The sequence below is a fragment of the Balaenoptera physalus genome (assembly GCF_965194825.1).
Source record: "Balaenoptera physalus genome assembly, chromosome: 3".
Classification (NCBI taxonomy): domain Eukaryota; kingdom Metazoa; phylum Chordata; class Mammalia; order Artiodactyla; family Balaenopteridae; genus Balaenoptera; species Balaenoptera physalus.
The window spans coordinates 1,196,749-1,220,662 of record NC_138890.1 but is presented as its reverse complement, the minus strand read 5'-3'; the positions used below and the strand labels follow the sequence as shown (position 1 = coordinate 1,220,662).

General features: G+C 55.0%; 1 protein-coding gene across 1 annotated transcript in view; it reads right to left on the bottom strand.

Annotated features, from left to right (window-relative positions):
• GNG7 (G protein subunit gamma 7) overlaps positions 1–23,914 on the bottom strand; it is a 151,139-nt gene that overhangs the window by 12,150 nt on the left and 115,075 nt on the right. The window contains exon 3 of the mRNA XM_082456053.1: positions 17,787–17,823. The gene's annotated coding sequence lies outside the window, so the exon portion shown is untranslated. The remainder of the gene's footprint in view (positions 1–17,786; positions 17,824–23,914) is intronic.

Sequence of the window (23,914 nt, the reverse complement as noted above, 5' to 3'; positions counted from 1 at the left end):
AGACTATACAAACAGGCTCCCAGGGGTTCGATACACTGGAATTTGCAGACTTTAAAATAACTACATTAATTATGTTAAATATGTGAGGTTGGAATTTTAGCAGTGAATTGGAAACTAAAGAAAAAGACTGAACGGATGTGTGGAAACTGACAATATCTGAAACGAACACAATGGAAGAAGCAGTATCATTAAAGGCAACTAAAGAGAAAATTAGTGAACTAGAAGATAGGAAATATCCAGAATGAAGCATGGACCACATGAGACAAGGTATAAGACACAGAGGATTCAGTAAGTTCTGACACACGTGTAATTGGAGCTCTGGAAGGAGGAGAGAGAGAAAGGGGCAGAAGCAATCTTGGAAGAGATAGTGATGGATAATTTCCCAAAACTGATTAAAAAAAAAAAAAAAAGGACTCTAAGCCCCAGATTCAAGAAGCCCTAGAACCTCAGGCAGGAAAAACATTTTAGAAATTGACAGAGAAATGACCAATGAGCACCTGAAAAGGTGCTCAATGATTAGTCATCAGGGCAAGTATAAAAGAAAACCATCGTGGGAGACTGCTTCACAGCCCTTAGAGTTGGCAAAAATCTAAAAGACCGACAATACCATGTATCGGGGAGGATGTAGAAACATCAGAATTTTCACACATTACTGATGGGAGCATAGGATAGTACAACCACCCTGGAAAGTGAGTTAGCAGACTCTTATAAGGCTAAACACATACTTAACCTATGACCCAGCAATTCCACTCCTAGGGATTTACCCAAGATACATAAAAACATATTTCCACAAAAGGACTTGTACAAGATGTTCATATATCTGTATTTGTAACAGCAAAAATTGGAAGTAACCCAAATGCCTGTCAACAGGAGGATGGATAAACAAACTGCGGTAATTCATACCATGGAATACTACTGCACAAGGGAAAGAAGAACCTACTGACAGATGAAGCCACATGTGGGACTCTCAAAGGGTGAAAGAAGACAGACATTAGAGGTGTTCTCTATCTCAACTGAGGTGTTAGTGCACACAGGTGTATAGACTTGTCAAAATTCATCAAACTACATATGTAAGATCTGTTCATTTTACTGAAAAGGAATTATACCTTAATAAAATCACTTAATTACAAAACAAACAAACATAATCTGCCAGAGGAAAAAGGACCAACAATTTCATGGATCCAGTGAAAATTCTAGACCTGGTGAAAATCAACTTCAAGAATTAGAGTAAAAATGAGACTCCCCTTGTGGCCCAGTGGTTGAGAATCCAATGCAGGGGACGCAGGTTTGATCCCTGGTTGTGGAACTAAGATCCCACGTGCCGTGAGGCAACTAAGCCCGAGCGCCACAACTAAAGAGCCTGTGTGCCACAACTAAGACCTGACACAGCCAAAAATAATTAATTTAAAAAAAAAAAGAATTAGGGTAAAATAAAGACATTTTCAGACAAACAGGAAGACTCTGTCTCCAGCAGACCTGCCTTATTAAAGGTAAAATAAAAAGATATTGGAGAAAAATGACCCCAGATAGAAGGCGGGAAATGTAAGAAGATGCAAAAAACAAAACCAAACCAAAATGTTGAAGACGGGAAAGAACTTGATAAAATAATTCTAAAGTCCCCATGGAAAAATAAACAGGAAGTGGACAGCCCTGAAAACACACAAGAATCACAAGAGCCATTAATTCAATATTTACCTCCACCCAACAGAAGATGCTCTAAGGTTCTGCCTCGAAAATTGTATGATGTTATTTTAAATTATGCTAGTTTGGTTACTGGGTTTCAGGGATTGGAGTCCTCAGTACTACTTCAGGAGGTCACTCATTTGAATTGTGTGATTTTTACACACAGAAAAAAAAAAAAATAAAGTCGGTATCTGAAAAAACATGTATATTTCTCCATCTGCCGCGACTGGTCCAAGGCCAGAGCGATGGGGACCAGGCCAGCTGTCCCTGGAGACTTCTCCTTGGTCCAGCCCTCAGCAGCCCCAGGCAGACTCCTGTGCCCTCCCCCCATCCCCAGCCAGGGGCGTCCGCCCACCCCCTCCATCCCTCCTCCCAACAGCTGGTGTGACTTCTGAAAATGCACCTGAGTCTGTCCCTGCCCTACTCAGAAACCACCCGGGGCCCCTGTGGCCTCACAAACCAAGTACAAAGTCAAAGCTTGTCACTCACTTCCCTCTGCCAGGAATTCTTCCCCCACCCCCTATCCTGCCTGCTATGGACTGAATATTTTGTCCCCCACCCCCCCAAAATGCATGTTGAAGCCCTATTCGGTATCAAGAGGTGGGGCCTTTGGGAGGTGCCTAGGTGTTGAGGGTGGGGCCCTCGTGAATGGGATCAGTGCCCTCATAAGGGGCTGACGGGACCAGAGTTCTCCTTTTCCACCATCTGACTCCATTCTCTGGGTGCGGGTGCTCCCAAGGTAATGCAACGTGCCACCCTGGGCCTCCCTGTGTGGGTTCACATCTTGTGTGGGGACCTGCGTTACATCCAGGTGATTGGTACACCTGTCTGCCTGTCTCTCCCAAGGCCTGGCAGTTCCTTGGGGACTGGGTTGATGTCTTTCTCTCAGGATGTCTTTCTCAGAAATATCTTTTACCCTGGCCCCCTGAATCACCTTTATCACAGTGTGACTTCTCTGCTTAAAACCATTGCAAGGTGAAATTTTAAAGAGAAACAAGACATTTCACATCAATGGATTCACACACCTTGTGTCCTTCTGTGTCTGGCTTCCTTCACTGAGCATTCTGTTCTCAAGGTCCATCCACGTTGTAGTGAGTGTCAGTGCTTCGCTCCTTTTCACGAGTAATATTTCATCGTGTGCATGGAATAACATTTTTTTAAAATTTTTTATTTATTTATTTTTATTTATTTTTGGCTGTGTTGGGTCGTTTCTGTGCGAGGGCTTTCTCTAGCTGTGGCAATCGGGGGCCACTCTTCATCGCGGTGCGCGGGCCTCTCACTATCGCGGCCTCTCTTGTTGCAGAGCACAGGCTCCAGATGCGCAGGCTCAGTAGTTGTGGCTCACGGGCCTAGTTGCTCCGTGGCATGTGGGATCTTCCCAGACCAGGGCTCGAACCCGTGTGCCCTGTATTGGCAGGCAGATTCTCAACCACTGTGCCACCAGGGAAGCCCTGGAATAACATTTTTAAGCAAACATTTTTTAAAAGAAAAGGAAGATAAAGAAAAGCCCTCATCTTGCTGTTGTTGAAGGGTAGCCATATATTTTCCTAATCAGGAGGAAAGTGGAAGATGGGAAAAATCAGTGGTTTGTTTGACTTGGACCAAGAAATATATAGGCTGTGTGTCTCTGGCTTGTGGACAAGAGCACTGGAGTGCCAAGCTTCATGTGTACTCTGCAGGTGACGGAGTGCATTCATAGTCTGTTACTGGGGAGGACCACGATGTTGGGCATCATGAAGGGACTTCTGCGCCCATTTTTTACAGATGAGGAGACCGAGGCTTGAAGACGTTCGTATGTTAATAACCTTCCCCAGACCACGCAGCGGGTGGAGTTTGGGCCAGGGTTTGAATCTAATTCCCAAACCAGGGCTCACTGGGAGACCAGATCTAGGGGCAGTCGGGCGGGTCCCAGCACATAGCTCTGTCCCCCCTGCACCCAGAGGCAAGCTTCAGAGGGTGAGGGGCACGGCTTCTGCATCCTCCATGGCCCAGTGCATTTGGCAAAGGGTTCAGGCATACAGTGGTCCCAGGGCTGAGGGCCTCCACACACGGGGGATGGTGCCAGGACCCTCACACGGCTTCTTGCTTTGGAGAAGGACTGGGGCAGAACGCTGGGGACATCGGCAACACTGGGGCAGGCCTGTGTGGCCACCAGGGTCAGAGAAAACCCCGAGTGAGATGAAACAGCAGACTTCCAGCGTTGCGCCTCCCGTCTGGTGGTTTGTAAGTGACTCTGGGGCTCTCGGAGTCCTGGACACTTTTCCCCAAGGACTTGAGCAGACTGTCCTGCCAGCTTACGACAGGGCTGCACGTGTGTGCCTGGGAGACCTTCGCATCATCACCTCTGCACCCCGCAGAGGACCCCCCGCCAGGCCTTCGCAAGATCACGTTTCTGTCCCCTTGTTCCTGGTGAACGTCAGGGCTTGGCGTTTCCTGGCGGCCGAGCCTGCTTCCTTCCGCCTGGGCGAGTCAGACGGAGTAACGGGCGCTCTCTAAGGCGGCAGGACGGGCCCGGATGCAGGACCTCTAAGATGTCTTTTGGCCTCTGTGTCTTGCCAAGATACTTGGCGTGACTGTGTGTCCAGATCGCTCACGGCTGCGGGGCGGCGCCGGGGGGGGAATGCGTGGCAGATAGGTACCCGAGACCTCGTTGGGGGTGGGCGGGCTGAGCCTCGTGTCCTCATGGGCAAAGCCAAGAAGGAGACAGCAGGCCTGGGGGGGGGCCCAGCCTCTGCCGGAACCCTGGAGCTCCGAGCCCTGAGCAGCAGGGCTCAGGGGAAAGCGGATCAGGCACACACCCCGGGCATCTAGGGAAGCCCCAACCTGCCGGGCGTGTCTCTGGCAGGCAGACTCAGAGGCCGGAGAGAGCAGACGTGCTCCCCTGCTCAGCCTGTGATGCCATCTCCACCCTCAGAGGTGTTTTCCAGCAGCACAGGAAGCAGTGACAGCAAGACACAAAAATGCCAGCGATCCCCGTGAATTCCACGCATAGCTCTCATAGCTGGGAAGAGTGCCACTCCCAGCCCACGCGATACACTGACACCCGAGCCACCGAGGCTGCTTTCTTACCAGAAGAGAAAGAATGGGATGCCACAGAGGCTTCTGAGAAAGTTGGCTGGTTGGGCTGCGTCAAGGGAAAAGAATGTGAAAAATGTGGCTGGCGAGGTGAGCAGGGCCTTCGAGGAGCAGCTCCTGGTTCTGGTGGCCCAAGAGGCGGTGCAGCCGGGGCGGGGCCCCTGGGGACCCCTCCCTGGCTGTGGGGACCCCTCCCTGGCTGTGGGGTCTGCCTGCGGCAGGCGGACACCCAGGCACAGTCCCGGCCCGGCTCTCAATTCTGTGCACTGAACGTGGACCTGCAGCCCTGGGGACTCAGTGTGAGATGAACTGCTCCCCTGGAAGCCGCGGCCGCAACTTCCAGAAGCAGCACGAGCCTATAGGCCTGGGATGAGGTGGGTTGGGAGCCCCTGGCTCTCAGAGACAGAGTGTCCCTCAAAGGCCACCTAATGTCCTGAGGACGACAGACTAGTTCAGGGTCTGTCCCCCGGGGCACTGCTGACACTGGTACCGTCCTGAGCACTGAGGGGTTTGAGCAGCATTCCTGCCCCCACCCTCTTGATGCCAGAAGCCCCCCAGTCGCGACCACCACAGGTGTCCCCAGACATGGCCCCGTGTCCCCGGGGGGGCAGGACCGCCCCCTCAGTTGAGAAGTACTGGATTAGAACCCCTCACAGCAATGCTTCTGCCCTGAATTTTACTGTTAAAGACAATAAGGAGGATCATGGGAAACAGGAATGAGGGTTTTCTTTTTGTTGTGTGGTGTTGGTTTCAGGGCCCATCCTGAGTCAGGGCTAACGTGCTTGATCTCACCTGTGGCCTGGAGTGACCCCGTGGGCCATGCACAGACGGCCCTACCTCCTCTGGGGGGCCCACTTGCAATGACAAGGCATTTGTCACACCCGACCTTCACCAGCAATCTAGCAAGGGATCCTTGGGGCTGTACCCACCTCTACGATGACCCCCAGTGACCTTGTACAATCCCCTCCCCTAGAGTGTGGGCAGGACCTGAGGATAGGAAGGGATTTAGCTCTGGGCCGGGCCGTGTCATGTGGCACAGGTGACAGAGAGGGGATACCCTTGGTGGGCCTGCTCTAATCAGGGGAGTGAGTGTGAAAGGGATTCCACGCAAGGGAGACCCTGTGTTGCTGGCTTTGAAGTCGGAGGTGGCCGGGTGGCAAGAAATGGGGGTGGCTGCAAGTGGGGGGGGGACCCCGCTGCTATAGCTGCAAGGAACCAAATTCTGGAACAATCTGAATGAGCTCCAGATGAGGCATTTCGACTGCAGCCTGGTGAGACCCTGAGCAGAAAGGGCAGCCACACCATGGCCTGACTGCTGACCTCCAGAACTGAGAGTTGGAAGCTGCTGGGTCTGTGATGGCTTGTTACGCAGCACGGATAGCTGATACAATGGCCAGGAGAGGCCCGACTGGGGTCTCCTGACTGTTGCGCTGGCTTCTTCCCAGCACTCTACATGCTAGATGCTGGCCATGGGGCCAGGGACAATTCCAGCTGGCACCCACTCCTTCCGCTGAGCGTGGACAGGACACTCATTCTCTTTTTCAACAGCCCTGAGACACAGGTAAAGCATTAAAGCCAGAGGAGTTTCTGGCAGCTTCTCCATTAGCAGCCAACTTGCTCCCCGTGGTTCCTGCTCCCTGGGACATGAGTGCCACACGCATTTCATCCCCCGACGGCACAGGAAGTTGGCCTCAGTGAATCTCAGCCCAGAGAAAGCCTGCTGCTTCCAGGCGGTTCTGAAACCCTCCTCCACAGCCTCCTCATCCAGGCGGATGGGGCCTGTGTGGCCGGCGAGCTGGGTGAGTCAGAGCCCCAAGAAGGTGGCCTTGCAGAGGGAGGGAGGCGGCTGGCAGCGGGAGCCTGCGTCCCTGGCCTCATCCCCAGCCCACAGAGCTCTGCTCTTGGGAGGGGAGGGGAAGGGAGGGGAGGCAGGCGGGAGGCAGTAATTCCTTGTCCTCAGAGAGAACAGAAACAGCCTTCATTTTGCTTTAAAACTTCCGGAACCGGTAGCTTTACAGCTCACCGAGCTTCTGAATTCTTTCCTCCCAGGGCCCGGCAGTCTGACCCCCATCCCCACCTGCCATTAAACAGGAAGGAAACAAAACCACCCCCCGCCCCAAAACACAAACCTCCAGCCAGATTCGACAGGAGGACAAACGAGAGACCCGGGTGAGAAAGCAGGCTCTCCCCCACCCCGGGGATAACCGCCCCCCAGTACATGGTGTTCAGAAGAAGAGGAGGCGGGCTGCTGTGTTGAAAGAGGAAAAACAATCCCAAAGCAAAACAGAAAGGGATGAGGTTTGGGAGAACAGTCTCTGGGCTTCTTTGAAGAACAAACTGCCCTCCTGCAGGGCCCGGGGAGCTGGCTGACCGAGGGCTGTGCCCACGTGCAGGTTGATTACCATGCATTTCTTACACACCTACTGTGTGCACGAGGCCTCGGACCTGCACGCCTCCAGGAGGTACCCTTGCACCACAGTCATGGCATGGAAGCCCCTAGAACAGGGGGTCTCCATCAGGGGCGATGTCTAGGGCATCTGTGGTTGTCACGACTGGGGGGCTCCTGGCATTTAGGGGGTGGGACCAGGGAGGCTGCTCCACACCCCAGTGTGCCGGGGACGCCGCCCCCCAGAGAATGACCCGGCTCTGACGTCAGCAGTGCCGAGGCGGAGAGACCTGCTCTAGACCCTACAGAAACGTGCACACGCCGTTAGAAAGTCAGAGGGAGCGGCAGGTGCCTCGCAGTGTCCCCAGCATCCGGGATGCGGTGGCCTCCTGGCCTCGCCCCTGGCTCCAAGCAGGGTCACAGACAGAGGGGACCTGCAGAGGGCCACGGGCGCCACACTGGCATTTGGACTTTACTACGAGGGAGGAGACAAAACCTCTTTGACCCCCCCAACAACCAGGAGCCGAGCGGGCGTCCCCGCCCGCCCCCAGCCAGGGCTGGCTCTGGGCTCCGGGATCTGGGCCTCCCTGCTGGGCCCGAGATTCTCCAGGGTCGAGGTCACCACCCTGGCCTGGCGTGGGGAGGGCTGGCCACGTGATGGCTTCTGTGACCTTGGGCGTCATGACCTTTGGTGGGACGTGGGGGCCCGTAAAAGACCAGCTGGGTCTTTGCCAGGCAGACGCTTCCCAGCAGGAGGCTTGCCCCGCCCCTCCCCCCCCCACCCCAAGACCAGTGTCTTGTGACTCCCTGTCAGCCGGTCCTTTTATGCACAGGCTAAATCGGGTCCCTTGGCAGCTATATTTAGAAAAGGCTAGAAAAAGGGGAATGAATGAGGTGCCCACAAGCGAGAGAAAAACAGAGCTGCAGGGCAAACGGCCGCCCTTGGCCCGAGCCGGGAGGTGGTCGGACAAAGAGCCCCGGTGACGGAGGGTGACGGTGTGGCTGATGCGGGAGCAGAAGAAAGGGCCCTCTCTGTGCACCCGGAGGATGACTGCAGTCATGTGAGGGTGTGCAAGCCGGGCACTGGGCTGGGCCAGCACGCCGAGCGCCCGTGGAGGGTGTCACCCCCATTCGCGGCTTCCCGGCACTGAGGAAATGCCGTCACCCTGGCCCCGTGAGGGTGCAGCTTGGAGCCAAAGGGCAGGAGGCTGGGAGAGAGGGGAGGGCAGGTCCAGGCCTTCCCACCTGAGCCTGGACAAACTCCTACACATTCTGCAAAACCCCAGGAAGCCCTGGCTCTCTGAGAAGCCCCTGGTCTGCTGTCCGTGCACAAGGCTGCACCAGAACCCCTTCTTGGGGTATACACAGCTCCCTGACATTCCTTGGCATTGCATTTCCTGTGGCTGCTGTCACAAATTACCACAAATTTGGTGGCTTAAAAACATACACATTGATTATCTCACGATTCTGGAGGTCAGAAGTCTGACTAGGTCCTCTGGGTCAAAATCTACACGTGGGCAGGGCTGGTTCCTCCAGAGGCTCCAGGGGAGCAGCGGTTCCCGCCTTTTCCAGCTTCTGGAGGCGCCGCATCCCTGGCTCGCAGCCCCTCCTGCATCCTCACAGCCAGCAGCGCAGCATCTCCCGTCTCTCTCTGCCTCTGACCCTCCCGCCTCCCTCTTATAAGGACCCTAGGATGACAGTGGGCTCCCCGGGGAATCCAGGGTCATCCCCGTCTCAGGGGCCTTAACTTAACCCTGCCTGTAAAGTCCCCTCTGCCATGTGAAGTGACACATCCACAGGCCCCGGGACTAGGACAGGGGCATCTTTGGGGTCCGTGGCTGAAGCTGGGCACCAAAGGGCCACCTGGATGGAAGGGACTGGTGACTGCGGTGCAGGGCGTCTACCAAGGAGGCTCCTTCCAGGAACTCACTCTGTCCCCAGGGCCGATCTCTCTCCCAGGACAGGCCCCCAGGATCAGGCTGCCAGAGGCACAGCACTGGCCGCACCTGAAGTCCACAGTGGATACCACTCGCGGGCATGTGCCCAGGATGGCCCACCCTGCAGAGTGGGGATGGCCTGCCCGGGGCACACGTGCTGCTGCGGACAGACCTCGGGCCTGGGTCATGGCCTCCAGCTCTTTGCTCTGGGCTCTGGGTTGACGGCCAACACCCAGGGGACTGAAGCCTCAACACCCCAGCATCAGAATGACCAGTGGTTACTGAGCATCTGTTACGCCACCTCTGATGTGGTTAGAAAGTGCTGGAACCAAACAGACCCAGAGAGGCTCTCCCTAAGGGCTAGCTGTAGTTAGGGACATTTTTCATGTTTAAAAAAAAAAAAAAAAAGGGCCAATGGTGAGATTACTTGAACGGTTTCAGAGATGTGCCTGTGTGAGGCACCAGACTCTAGAACAAGGGGTCTCACCGGGGCGATCCTGCCCCCAGGGGACACTGGGGATGTCTAGAGACATCTCTGTCTTCCCTCTGGGGGGCTCCCGGCATTGAGTGGGTGGGGTCAGGGATGCAGCTCCACACCCCGCAGTGCCCAGGACGGCCCCCCACAGAGAATGGCTGGGCTATGGCAGCAGTGCTGGGTGGGTCGGGGGTCAGGGGGAGACCCCTTTATGAATGGCCTAGGAGTGTGCCAGCCTGGGAGCCTCTTTCCTGTGAAATGTATACATTATTTTGGTCCCATCGGGTTCACTTGAGAAGCCCGGGTGGGCTGAGGCCACCAACGTGGCTCCTGGGCACCTCCTCCGGGCCCGGCCGTGCATCCTCCGTGTCAGAACTCCCGAGGGGACCCAGGTGCCCACCAGGTGTGGACACAGGGCCTTGGGGTCAAAGCTCAGGCTGCCTGGCACTAAAACAAAGCATGTTCTAATGACATCTGGACGGAACCCGCTACTCAGGTGCTGACCCTTGCGTGTCTTGGCTAGAAGCCTGACCTTCAAACACAGCACCCGGGGGGAGGGGGGGAGGGGCAGAGAAGCAGCAGTCTTGGTCCAGGATGCAAATTTCGGCCCCAACGGAGGTGTTGCTGGGCTGTGTCCTCATCTGGGGACACGGCTGGGGAGCACTGCGGAACCTTCCAGAGAGGGCCATCCACAGCTACCCCACTGACAATCCAGGGTCCAAGGAGCCCCAGTGAGCGGGAGGGAGGGAAGGAGGGATCTCGGGGCCCAGGTACCCACAGGAGGCAGCAGGGGTGCAGGGACCAGCACTGGGTCTGTAGAAAGCGCCTGGCGAGAGGGAGTTAATCTCGGCTTCCCGGCGGCCTCTGCCCCAAGACGAGGTTTTGATGACCCGCGTGGAATTTCTAACAATGAGATGAAGTGTCTGGTTCTCTTCACACTGACATCCCGTTTCTCGCCTGTCCAAATTCCATAACGCCTTTTCTTGTTAATGCAGAAATGCGGCCAAGTGCAGGGCTGCCCAGGAAGCACCGAGGTCTCCCATGGCTCTCGCTGGAAAGGGGAACTGTGGCCGCCTTGGGGCTGGGGGCCCAGCTCTCAGGGTCTCTGCAGGACTTGGGAGAGGTGGCTTGGGCCGCACTGCGCACAGGAAGTGGAGAAGGTGCACAGAAGGCACGGACGTGACCTCATGGGATCCTCAGGGACTGGTGCAGGGCAGCCAGTGGGTGTGTTCTCAGAGAAGGCCAGGCAGAGCTGCTCGGACTTCTGCCCTCGCCCCTAGAGACCCTCCTTGCTGGTCTGATGAGGCAGGCAACTGTGTTTAAGAAGTGCACGTGGGGACTTCCCTGGTGGTCCAGTGGGTAAGACTCTGCCCTCCCAAGGCCAGGGGCCCGGGTTCAATCCCTGGTCTGGGAACTAGATCCTGAATGCCGCCAGTGGGAGTCCACATGCTGCAACTAAAGGGTCCTGCATGCTGCAACGAGGATCCCACATGCTGCAACTAAGACCTGGCACAGCCAAATGAATAAATAAAAATAAATCTTAAAAAAAAAAGAAGTGCATGTGGCCAGGAGCGGTGGGTGACCCCTAGGAGCTGCTGACAGTCCTGCAGCTGCAGGCACCACAAATTCTGCCAACACCCCGAGGGACCCTGGAGCAGATTCTCCCCCAGTCAAGCCTCTGGGTAAGAATGAAACCCAGCTGACACCTGGTTGGTGGCCTGGTGGGACCCTGAGCAGAGGACCCAGTTAAGCTGTGCCTGGACCCCTGACTCACTGTGAGATGATAAGTGGTTGGAGCTTGGGGGTATTTGTCATGCAGCATCACTAACTAATACAGCAGAGAAGCACAACCTGCAGAGAGGACCCAGGTCCGGAGGAGATGGAAGGGGATGTGGCCTGATGTGGCCTGTTGACGTTCCCTCATTTTTTCCTACGATGTCATGTCAGTTGGGCCTGCCACTCCTGAATTAATCTATGTGACTGTAAAAATAATACAAATAGAAAATATAAAACTAACATTAAAAAAAAAATAACGTCTCCCTCCTGACCCCAAAGTCTTTGACTAAAATGACTGCCCTAGGAAGGTACCGCTGTGTGTCCTGCTTTGAGAAGCCAGCCCCAGGCCGTGGCCAACTGTGACTCCCAAGGTTGTGGTGGGGAAGGAACCACACCAGTGAAGAGAGAGGTCTGCTGATCCATCAATTCCAAGCCAAAGAGCCATGTTGAAAGAAAACCGTTCATCACTCCTTGCTGCCTTTTAAAACGAATCACCTGGAACCCTGCTGCGAAAGTCCAGGACTTTCCCACCTTGTCACAGCCCTGCCTCCTCCCTTGCTGTCTGCCCCGCCAGCACTCCCTGCAGATGTGCCCTGCAGGTCTCACTTGCACCCAGATGGGTCCTGCACCAGGCACGGCGGGGATGGCGGCTCTGTCATGCCAAGCACCTGCTGGGACCGAGCCTGGCAGGACTCGGATTCTGTTCCTGCATTTCACCGCTCACGCCTGCCCTGCGGAACATTTCCCAACGTCTGTCCCCGTTACCCCGGCATAGCCACGAGATGCTGGGAACACGGGAAAGAAAACAAATCACTGTGATTCAACAGCTCTGACAGCCCACCCCCGACCCCTCAGCATGCTCTGTGCTTCCTCCTCTTTTCCCTGTTGACAGCTTTGCTGAGATAGAAAGTCAGAAAACAAACAATTCACCATTGAAAGTGTTCACTCACTCAATGGTTTTTTGGTATATTACATTATTAAATTTTAAAGAATGTAAAAATATATATATGTGACATAACATTTGCTATTTTAACCATTTTTAAGTGTACAATTCAGTGGCATTTAGTGCATTCACATTACTGTGCAATCATCACCTCTTTCTGATTCCAGAACATTCCATCACCCCAAAAAGAAGCCCCATCCCCATCAGCAGTTACTCCCACCCTCTCCCCAGCCCCTGACAACCACTAACCACCAACTCTCTGTCTCTGTGGATCTGCCTGTTCTGGACGTTTCCCATCAGTGGAATCACACCCTGTGTGTCCTTCTGCGTCTGGCTTCTCTCACTGAGCATCGTGTTCTCAGGGTCCATCCACGTTGTAGCGAGTGTCAGTGCTGCACCCCTTTTCGTGGCTGCGTGATGGTCCCGTGTGTGGAGGGACACGGTGGGTGTATCCATCATCTACTGATGGACAGTGGGGTTGTGTCCACCTTTGGCTGCTGTGAATCGTGCTGCTGTGCACATTTCTGTACAAATATCTGAGCTTGTAGCTCTTCCCTGAACTCCCACTGCTGGCCCCATCCTGACTCTCAGGGAAAGTGGTGATGGCCCCCGAGGGCTCTGAGGGGTCCTATCCAGGTGGGTAAGGGGCCATGCAGCCTGGGAGACTATGTGATGGTTAATTTTACATGTCAGTTTGGCTGGGCCATAGGATGCCCAGATATGTTTGGAGACTTCTTTACCATTTTCATTGCATTATACGACCAAGAAAATTCTGATAATTCTAGTCTCTGTTCAGCAGGAAACTGGTCAAATGACATCTTTTTGTTTTTAAGAGAAAAGTTGGCAAAATCACCACTGCTCAAATTCTCCCAAACCCAATAATTGGAAAAGAGATGAACTGTGGTGAGTTTATCTTTGAATTAAAGAATTCAATACAATTCAGCCAAGCAGAATTCCATTTCCTCAGAACACATCACCAATACAAACCTGGTGTGTAGGTGGGTGGGTGGGAGGGAGGGAACCTGGGCTTGCGGTCAATAGACCTGGTGCCAAGTTGTGACTTTGTCATTAACAAATTTAAAAAAGAAAAAAGACTGGGACTTCCTTGGTGGTCCAGTGGTTAAGAATCCGTCTTCAGGGCTTCCCTGGTGGCACAGTGGTTAAGAATCCGCCTGCCAATGCAGGGGACACTGGTTCGAGCCCTGGTCCGGGAAGATCCCATATGCCGCGGAGCAACTAAGCCCGTGCGCCACAACTACTGAGCCTGCGCTCTAGAGCCCATGAGCCAGAACTACTGAGCCTGTAAGCCACAACTACTGAAGCCCACGTGCCTAGAGCCTGTGCTCTGCAACAAGAGAAGCCACCACAATGAGAAGCCTATGCACTGCAACAAAGAGTAGCCCCCGCTGGCCGCAACTAGAGAAAAGCCCTCAAGCAGCAATGAAGACCCAACGCAGCCAAAAATAAATAAATAAATAAAATAAATAAAATTAAAAGAATCTGTCTTTCAATGCAGGGAACACTGGTTCAATCCCTGGTCAGGGAACTAAGATCCCACATGCCGTGGGGCAACTAAGCCTGCATGCCACAACTACTGAGCCCACTCGCCACAATTAGATTGAAGCCCGTGCGCCACAACAAAAGATCCTGAGTGCCGCAACTAAGACTGGACGCAGCCAATAAATAAATAAGTAAGTAAGTAAGTAAGTAAATAAAATAAAATAAAAAATAGAACCTGGTCTTTAAAAAAAAGTAAAAAGACTATGGGATGGTTAATTTTACGTGTCAGTTTGGCTGGGCCATGGGATGCCCAGGTATGTATGTGGTCAGTTGTTCTTTTGCATACTTCTGTGAGGGTGTTTCTGGATGAGACTGCGGGGGATGCGGAGGTGGAGGGCCTCTCCTGAGCGGAAGGGAATTCTCCAGTGACTGCCTTTGGCGTCGGCTCTTGGGTCTCCACCCTGCAGCCTCCATAATCAATTCCTTAAAATAACTCTCTCTCTGTACACACATCCTGTTGGCTCTGTTTCTCTGGAGAACCCTGACTAATACGGACCACCAGGTGCCTTGTGGGTGGAGAGAAAGGAGCTGGAACCCTGGCCCCGTGGTCCACCAGCCTGGGGCCTTGCTGAGTCTCTCTGCTGCGAAGCCTCAGTTTCCTTACCAGAAAATGGGGATGAGAAAACCCACTCCCCGAGGCTTCTACCACGACAAAATGAGACCAAGCAGCCGGGTCTGGCTCACAGGAGGCACCTGATAGACACCAGCCGGGCTGCCGAGTGGGGTCTGCAGCAGGGGATGAGGAAGTGGGGAGGGGCGGTCAGCAGTGGGCCGGCCAGGTGCCTGGGAGTGGGCCAGGGCCCGGGTGGAGCCGGCCGAAGTCACGGGCTGGAGCTTTGTGTCCTCGCCGCTGGCAGGTGCTGTAGCGTGTGGACCTAACCCCGCAGCACGAGGCCACGCGGCCGCAGCCCCAGCCGCTCTCCTGACACCTGAGCCTGGCGGGGGTGGCTCTGCCGTGATCCCTGTACACATGTGTGTCCCCAGAGACGAGGAGCAACTGAGTACTGGCCTCCCTATCAGGAAAAGGGGCTGCGGACCTGTGGTCCACTGATGGAGAGCATGAAAAGACCAAGATGAGGGTATCTGGTGACCACTGGTGCGTACCTGCGTTTCAAATCATCATCTTTGTCACCACCGTTCTCGTCAGCTGGGCTGGGGTGAGGATGGCAAGGCACCCACCTCAGGCACAGAATCTAAGGGGCACTGAAAAGTCGGTCACCGTGATCACATACTTTCATGCAATATTTTTTTTAAGAAGTCAAAATGAATGCAAAATATCCATGATGAATCACACATCAAGGTTTTCATTAGGGACAGGATCTGCTGGGGCTGGGATTAGGGCAAAGCAATCCCCTCTTTAATTGAAATTCTAATCTTCGGACTTCCCTGGCGGTCCAGTGGTTAGGACTCTGAGTTTCCACTGCAGGGGGCGCGGGTTCGACCCCTGGTCGGGGAACCAAGATCCCACAAGCCGTGCGGCACCGCCAAGAAAAAAATTTTTTTAAATCTTGACCATGGATTTTTTTGCGAGCATTAATTTTGATTTTTAGGACATACTGCTATGTTAAGATACAGCATAGCGATGACTGCATTTTTCGGTGCCCCCTTAAGTTCTGCGCCCGGGGCGGGTGCCCGGCTTTCCTCACCCTGGGCCGGCTCTGCCTGGGCCGCTTGCAGGCCGCACAAAGCGGAGAGGTGTGGCATCCTCAGGGGCAACAGGGCCCGAGGAGCGCAGGCAGGAGGGAGGTGAGTCTCCACACGTGAGTACTACGGTTAACGAGGAGCCCTGCGTGGGCCAGGCCTGCGTCGGCGTCTGCAGTCCCCCTTAGGCCCCCTGGGAGTTCTCATCCCCACCTCGCAGGTACGGGACGTGAAATGAGCGCTCCAAGCCACACCCTGGGCTGCGGCAGGGACCTGGGTCCCAGGGACTCAGCCGTGCCGCCACCCCGATCAGCGGCCACCGCTCAAAGCCCTTTGGGACTCAGGGAGTGAGCACCTGGAAGCATGAAAGCCTGGGCTGAGGGTGCTGGCGGGGATGGTTGCTGGAGACTCTGGCCCTGCTCAGGCGTGGCTGACGCGGGGGCTCGGGGCCGAAGGGGGGCATTAGCTCTGCTCACGGAGCCGCGTGGGGGCCGCGGATGAAAGCCTGTCTCCCCTACCGGGGCCGCTGCCGCGGGGGTGGTGCCCAGGGCGGCACTGGCCAAACCAGAGGCCTTGAGGGGAAGCCCCGAAGGAAGATCCTAGAGGAGGGGAGAGCACACGGTCCCTCAGAGGCGGGGAGGGAGCCCCAGCGCCCTCTGGCTTCTCTGTGGCCCAGGGCGCTGCCATCCCAGTGCCACGGGCACTGGGTACCCTCTGGGACCTCCTGGCTGCAAAGGGCACACAGAGCCAGGAGGGCTGTGGGCTAAAGTGTGTCCCCAAAGACACATTCAAGTCCTAAGTCCTGATACCTGGGGCCTCATTTGGAAATAGGGTCACTGCAGATGTCACTAGTTAAGATGAGGTCATACTGGGGTGGGGTGGGGCCCTAAACGCAGTGACTGGTGTCTGCACGAGAACGGGACACGTGCACACGCGGGGGAGGCCATGTGAAGAGGAGGCAGCGGCTGGGGGGATGCAGCCACAAGCCAAGGCCGCCAGGGATGCTGGAAACCACCAGAGGCCAGAAGAGGCAGGGAGGACCCTCCCCGGAGCCTGTAGAGGGAGGGGGGGCCTGCCGCACCTGGATCTCGGACTTCCGGCCTCCGGAACCGCGTGAGGACGCGCTTCTGTGGTTGTAAGCCCCCCAGTCAGTGGGTACTTTGTGATGGCGGCCCCAGCGAGCGACTTCAGGGGATTCTGTCTCAGCCTCCGCTCTAGCCACCTCCACCCCGGACCCCCAAACCTCACAGCCGATCAAGCCCCGTGTCCTCGGGCCTCACACCCCACCCCCCTCCAGCTGTATGAAGCAGGCGTTCAGAGAGGCTCAGAGACGAAGCAGTGAAGCCGGGGGTCCAGAGCGAAGCGTCCCCCCGCCTCAAACCAGCCCTCCCTCCATGTTCTCAGCGAGCCCCACAAAGGGTCCCAAGAGAATCCCATTTCAGCCATACTCCCGACAACATCCTTCCACCGAGAAAGGCGTCCCGATGCCCTTTCCTTCCCAGAGCGGTCACGGAACCCGTGGAAATTAAACCACACGCGCTCAGACGAGCAGTGGGGCTGAGGAGAAGGTGGAAAGCGCCTGGTCTGAGAACGCGACCTGCTGAAACCTGCGGTTTCGGGATGCGGGTGTTGGGGGCAGGGAGTGACAGCTGCAGAGGGAGCATTGGGGACGGTCCCAGATCCACGACCCGACGTGACACCTGAAGGAACGAGGACAGGAAGGGCAGGCGAAACCCGCAGGAGGAAGGAAATGACAGAGCCGGAGATAAACGAAACAGACCAGAGAAACCAGAGGGCGGCCAGAGAAACTGAAACTGGCCCTTTGAGAAGAGGGGCGATCCTGGCCTTTAGCCAGACTGATGGGGAGACAGAGGGGGAAGACGCGGGGGGCCAGAGCCAGGCGTGACCACTGAGCTCCTGGAAATGGGACGGGCTGTAGGAGGGTGCCGGGGACCAAGGTTGCCAGCAGATTAGGTAATCTACACGAAATGGACCACTTCCTGGAAAGGCGCACATTTCCAACCTGCTAGTGAGAGCCCCCTTCGCCAACGGCCGGCACCACGCTTGGGAAGTCACAGAGTGTTATTTCCTCTGCAGGGAGATGAAAGGAACCCGCCCAGACAAGGCAGAGCCTCTCAGAGGTGGACCTGGGATTTGAACTCAGGTTTCCTGGCTGGGAGCCCGGAGCTCGTTTCATGGTGACACAATTCCCAGTGTGTCATGTGCGCACAAAAACACTCTGGCTTGTTTGTTCCTTTGCTCAAAAACAAGGGATTCCAAGCTCGTGAAGTAAGAGAGAACGCTACATACCTTTTTCAGTTTTTCCAAGAAGCAGCACTGTTTGACCCTGTTTAGAAAGAGAGAGAGAGGAAAAAAAAAAAATCACGGTTAAATATTTTTAACGTAATTAGCTCCAGCTTTTCTCAGAGAGATACTTGGCTGTCACCAAAAATGTAGCATTTGGTTTGGAACCGGCCGTGTCCTCCAGAGAAGGAACGGGGGTGCTTCTGGAGATTTCACTTTATTCTTTACAACCGATCCATTCAGGAGAGACAACTGTGTTTCTCTGGGGAGGGGGGAGTTGAGTTTTTGTCTGGAACTTGTATTATTCCATTTCAGGACACGGGGACCCCAAGCCTTGAAATGGAATCGAGCCTTGATGTGTCACGCTTGGGGTTTTTCCACGTCTGGTTTTCGGCTTTGATGGAAGCCACTTGACGGGGCCAAAAAGGGAGAGGTGGAAAAAGCGATCTCGGGGCAAAGCAATTAACCCCGGGTGGAAGAGGTGACAGGTATACGGGGCCAGGAAGGCGAGGGATCTGAGGCTGGCCGCCTGGGGCCAGGAGGTCACCGGGAAAGTATGGAGGTCCCCGTGATCGGACCCCGGGGGCGGGGTGGGCTCTGGTACTTTGGAGCCGCTGGCCTTCCGGGGGATGGGACCCACTGCTCTAAGCGGAACCCTGGACGGAGCCGAGTCTCTGTCTGATGATTGATGCACACAGCAATGAGGGGCCCTGGGGCCGCCACGTCCAGCTGTCAGGGTGACCCTGAGGCTGGACGCCAGCCTCCACCCCACTCTCCACACTGCCGCGCCCGGGGAGGCACCCACCAAGGCCAGGAGGGAGAGGTGAGCGGTAACCCCGTCCCCTCCACGCGGCCAGCCCCACCCTCCCGTCTGTGGAGGAGGAGGCTGCGGGCTACGGAGGCCTGTCCTCTGCCGCGGGGCTACACGTCCCGCTCGGCCAGACGGATGCCTCAGCCTGTGCTCCGGGTGCGGGGACCCCCCGGCAGCTGCCGGGCCACTGACCACACTTCACAGGCCAGCAGCTAGACCACCCTCGAGTTCTAGGCAGGCCCTTGCTTGGGGCCCTTTCCACTGTGGGCTTGCTGTGGGGAGGTCAACAGAAGCCCCTGCCCAATGCAGGCCAGGCTTCCTGAGCTGCGGGGCCTGCCTCGGGAGAGGCTGTTTCCCTCCCGCTCTGAAGGTCCCCTTTGGTCTCGGAGAGCCGTCCCCTCTCCCTTCATAAACATTAGCTCTTTCCACAAACCTACAGGGGTTTTTTCCACCTACACAAAGGGACATGCTGCTGGTGCCACTCTAGGGCCAGAGCAGAGGGCCACCGAGCCTTTCTCAGTGGCCCTGGGCCCCAGGGGGCTGGCATCAGAGACCACGGGGCGGGCCGGGAGGGGGGAGACCCAGCCGAGTCTCAGCCACAGGAAGGAGATGGCTGGGGCAGCTTTCACTATTTTTTTTGGCCACACCGCGTGGCACGCGGGATCTTAGTTTCCTGACCAGGGATCGAACCTTCACCCCCTGCAGTGGAAGCTCGGAGTTCTAACCACTGGACTTCCAGGGAAGTCCCTGGGGCAGCTTTCTCTAAAGCAGGGCTTCTGCCCCCCGGCACTGTTGACATCGGGGCGTCCTGGGCGCTGTGGGGTGTGAAGCAGTGTCCCTGACCCCACCCCCTCGATGCCAGCAGCCCCCCAGTCCTGATGACCACAGACGTCCCCAGGCAGGGCCCAGTGTCCTCTGGGGGCAGAGTCACCCACAGGTGAGACCCCTGTCTTAAGGAAGTGCTGGGTGAAACACACAGACACAGAGTAAGGCATCTGGCAGGGAGCGCTCCTGCCCCGGTCCCTTGAGGCGGGGGAACCCCAGCTCCTGCTAAAGGTCAACACTGGGCTCCCGGGGCTTGTGGGGGAGACACACCTTTGCTGGGCTGAGTGTGCTGGGGCACTGGGGTGTCGGGGCGCAAAGGCGGCACCTCACCACCAGCCCATGCTCCCGGCGAGGGCTGGGCCCGCCTGCCGTGTGGATGCCAGCAGGCCTGCGTGGGAACGGGCCACGGGAGGTGTTCTGTAGGGTCAAGCCTCGATACCTTTGGATTCTGTACTTGGGAATTCACCTACTGGCTAGATTGTATTTGTAACCCCCAGATCGATACTTGGGGGTGGGAGTATGCAGTCATTAGATGACACAGGCAGAGCAGTGAAACATTCGAGTCACTGACAACTATTTTCCCAGCTGAAGTGGAACAGGATGGTAACCAGGGTCCTTTTCACCATTTTGGGCTACGTTTTGGGCATTTTTGAGTTTTTGGCGGGTGTCTGCCTCTAAAACGGCTCCCCAGTGTAGAGCTGAAGTGCTGGCCAGCGTCCCAAGTGCAGGAGGGCGGTGTCGTACTCACAGGGACAGTACGTGTGTTAGATGAGCTTTGTTCAGGCCAGGGTTACAGCCCCGCCGCGAATGAATCAACAACTGGTATCAGACAAGGCGCCTTTAAACAGAAACGCACATCACACGAGTTTGCGTGGGGATCGGTCGTGACAATGGGGTGACGGAGGCTCACGGGATCCTGGCCCTGTGTGTCCCCAGGAGCGGTGGTGCGGTGTTCACTAATTCAGTGTTTGCGGCAACTTTATGGCCCAGAACCGCTGCCAATGACAAGAATCAACTGTATACATATTTTCTCTTCTTTATGACCATGAAAGGAACACAATTTCATTTTCCTAAATCTAGAAATCACATAAAGTAACAAAAATCATCCATAATCCCAGCACCTGGGTTTTCCACGGCATATACACATACCTGTTCATTTTTACAAATTCAGGTCCTACATGCAATTTGATCACCTGCTTTTAAAATTTTTCTTAATTTGCTTATTATCTATCACATTGTGGGGGGAACCACTGTTTTTCCATGCCATCACAAATCCTTCTAACTGATTTTGGAATGATTTTAGATGGACAGAAAAGTGACAAAAACAGCACAGAGAGTTTGCATGTGCCCTCAGCCAGCTCCTCTAAAGGTTGGCATCTCATCAAAATGAAGAAATGGACCCAGGCACCTTACTCTGAATTCAACTTCAGGCTTTATCTGGATTACTCTGAATTCAACTCCAGGCTTTATCTGGATTTCACCATTACTCCACCCCACCAAACAATGTCTGTTCTGTTCCGGGGGTCCTGTCCAGGATACTAATGCTGCATTTACCAACAGGACCTTTGTGGATGTACCATAATTTATGATTAGTAGTAGTACTATGTATATCTATTGTTGCCCATTATTGGATGTTTAGGTTGTTTCTGATTCTTTCCTCTTCTTAAATCATTGTATCATGAGAATCAATGCACATGAAGCAAATATCCAAGCACAGGGAATTCTGTGTGTGCCTCTCTTTTTTTTTTCCTGAGGATGAATTCTTAAGTGTAAACCCTGAGTTTAAAGGTATAGAGGACTTGATCCACCTCCCAGTTTGACCTCCAAAAAGATTGCAAAACGGTCCCATGGGAGCCACTGGGCTGCTCACCCACTTACCCACTGCCTTGCCAGGCCTGGGCACCAAGCTATGGTTCTTGGATTCAGACACCTGTTATTATCCCGCACTTTTTTTTTTTTTTTTTTTTGGCCACACAGCTCAGCTTGCAGGATCTTAGTTCCACGACCAGGGACTCAACCCGGGCCCTCGGCAGTGAAAGTGCAGAGTCCTAACCACTGGACCGCCAGGGAGTTCCTGCCACGCTCTTTTATTAAAGTAGGACATGCCTACAGAAGAGTGTACAGATTGCTCATGTACAGACCATGCATTTAAAAAGTGTGTGCGGGGCTTCCCTGGTGGCGCAGTGGTTGAGAGTCTGCCTGCTGATGCGGGGGACATGGGTTTGAGCCCTGATCTGGGAAGATCCCACATGCCGCGGAGCGGCTGGGCCCGTGAGCCACGGCTGCTGAGCCTGCGCGTCTGGAGCCTGTGCCCCGCGGCGGGAGGGGCCGCGATGGTGGGAGGCCCGCGCATCGCGATGAAGAGTGGCCCCCGCACCACGATGAAGAGTGGCCCCTGCTTGCCGCAACTGGAGAGGGCCCTCGCACGAAACGAAGACCCAACACAGCTAAAAAAACAAACAAACAAATAAATAGAGTAGCTATTAATTAAAAAAAAAAAAAAAAAGTGTGTGCACCTGGGTCACCATGACCTGCATCAAGACGTAGAACATTTCCAAGACCCCCAAAGGCATCCCAGGGCCTCCTCCTGCAGTGAATCACTATTCCAATGGAATGATTTATTTTTCTTATTATTATCATCATTTTCATGATCATGGTCATCCTGACTTTCACTCGTGAGGGTGGGAAAGAGGGTACAGATTCTGATTGCAGGATGGGCTGTATAGGTGAGAAGAACTTCCTAGAAGATTTTAGAACGTTCTAGAAGACAGCCAGCCAGCATCTGCTCAGAGGGTGTGAGGAGTCGGTCTTTCTGGCCCAGCTGAGGTGCAGGGAGGGGATTTTGAGCGAGCTCCGGCCCTGGCTCGGGGCGTTGGTCTGGACGTCGGCCCACTGGCTCTCTGAAGCCTGATGCCCTGTCTGTAACATGAGGACCCACGGCATCGCTCTCGGGGTCACGGTGAGGACGAAACGAGACAAAGACGGTGCCCAGCACTGCAGGAGGTGCCGACCTAAGGCAACGATGATAAAAGTAACACGACGGATATGACGTGATAACACGGGCACACCTCGTTTTATCGCGCTTCATGGATATCGCGTTCTTTACAAATTGCAGGTTTGGGGCGACACGTTCCCGCAAGGAATAAAGAGCGTGCTGAGTCCAAAGAAGCGGGTTTGGAGATTGAAGAACCTCCTCCTGGCGAGGATGCGGTGGAGACTGTCGAAATGACAACAAAGGACTGAGGATAGGACATAGTCTTAGTTGACAAAGGGTTTGAGGGCATTGACTCCAACTGTGAAGGAAGTTCTCCTGCGGGTAAAATGCCATCAAACCGTATTGGACGCCACAGAGAAACCGTTCGTGAGAGGAAGAGGCCACCGATTCGGCAGACTTCATTGTTGCCTTATTTTAAGAAATGGCCACGGCCGCCCCGTCCACAGCATCAGGGCAGGACCCGCCACCAGCAAAAAGATCATGACTTGCTGAAGGCTCAGATGATGGTTAGTGGGGTTTTTTTTAGCAATAAAGTATTTTTTTAATGATTTTTTTTTATTTTTTAATTTTTTGGCCGCATCACACGGCAGGTGGGATCTTAGTTCCCCGACCAGGGATGGAACCTGGGCCCCCTGCACTGAAAGCACGGAGTCTTAACCACTGGACCGCCAGGGAAGTCCCCAAAGTATTTTTTAACTGAACGAAACCCGAATTATTAGATGTAGCAGCTGTGGCTCCAGGATCAAGGGCTGAGTGGCCTGGGTCGAGTGGAAAGGCCTTGGGTCCTGGGCTGACACGGGTACAGCTGAGGAGGCCTGGCTCCCTAGGTCCCTTCTGACTTGATCCTCGTTTCCTGGAGGGTGGAGCCTGGGTGGGGGGATGGGGCTGGGCTGGGGTCATCACACTCGCTGAGTGTTTATTACGGGTCAGAAGTTGAATTTCCCTTCTTTCTCCTGAGAAAGGTGTTACGGCTGCTTTGCAGACCCGGCTGGCAGGGTCCCTGGTGCTTCTGGAGACACATGCAGTTCCATGGCTCACCCATGAGACAGAGGGAGGAAAATTCCAGAACCCCTGACTCTGCGCTTTTTCATTAGCAAGGCCCTGCTTTACATGCAGGACACGGGGGAGGTCTTCATGTGTGTGTGTGTGTGTGTGTGTGTAGTTGGGGGAGTGGGTCACTAGGGCAGGGGTCTCTCCCAGGGTAGTTCTGCCCCCAGGGGACACTGGGCGGTGCCTGGGGACATCTGTGGTTGGTACTCTGGGGGGCTCCTGGCATCGAGTGGATGGGGGAAGGGATGCTGCTTCACACCCCGCAGCGCCCAGGACGGCCCCCCCGACAGAGGATCCCCGGCTGATGTCAGCAGGGCCGGATGGGGGGGTCGGTGGGGCACCGCGTCCTGTTCTCTGCACAAGCTCATCCTCGCCCAGGACTCCCGGCTCCACCTCTGGGTGCCTTTGCCCAAGCTCTCGTCCTTGCTGGTCTCAGCTCAGCTGCTCAACTGC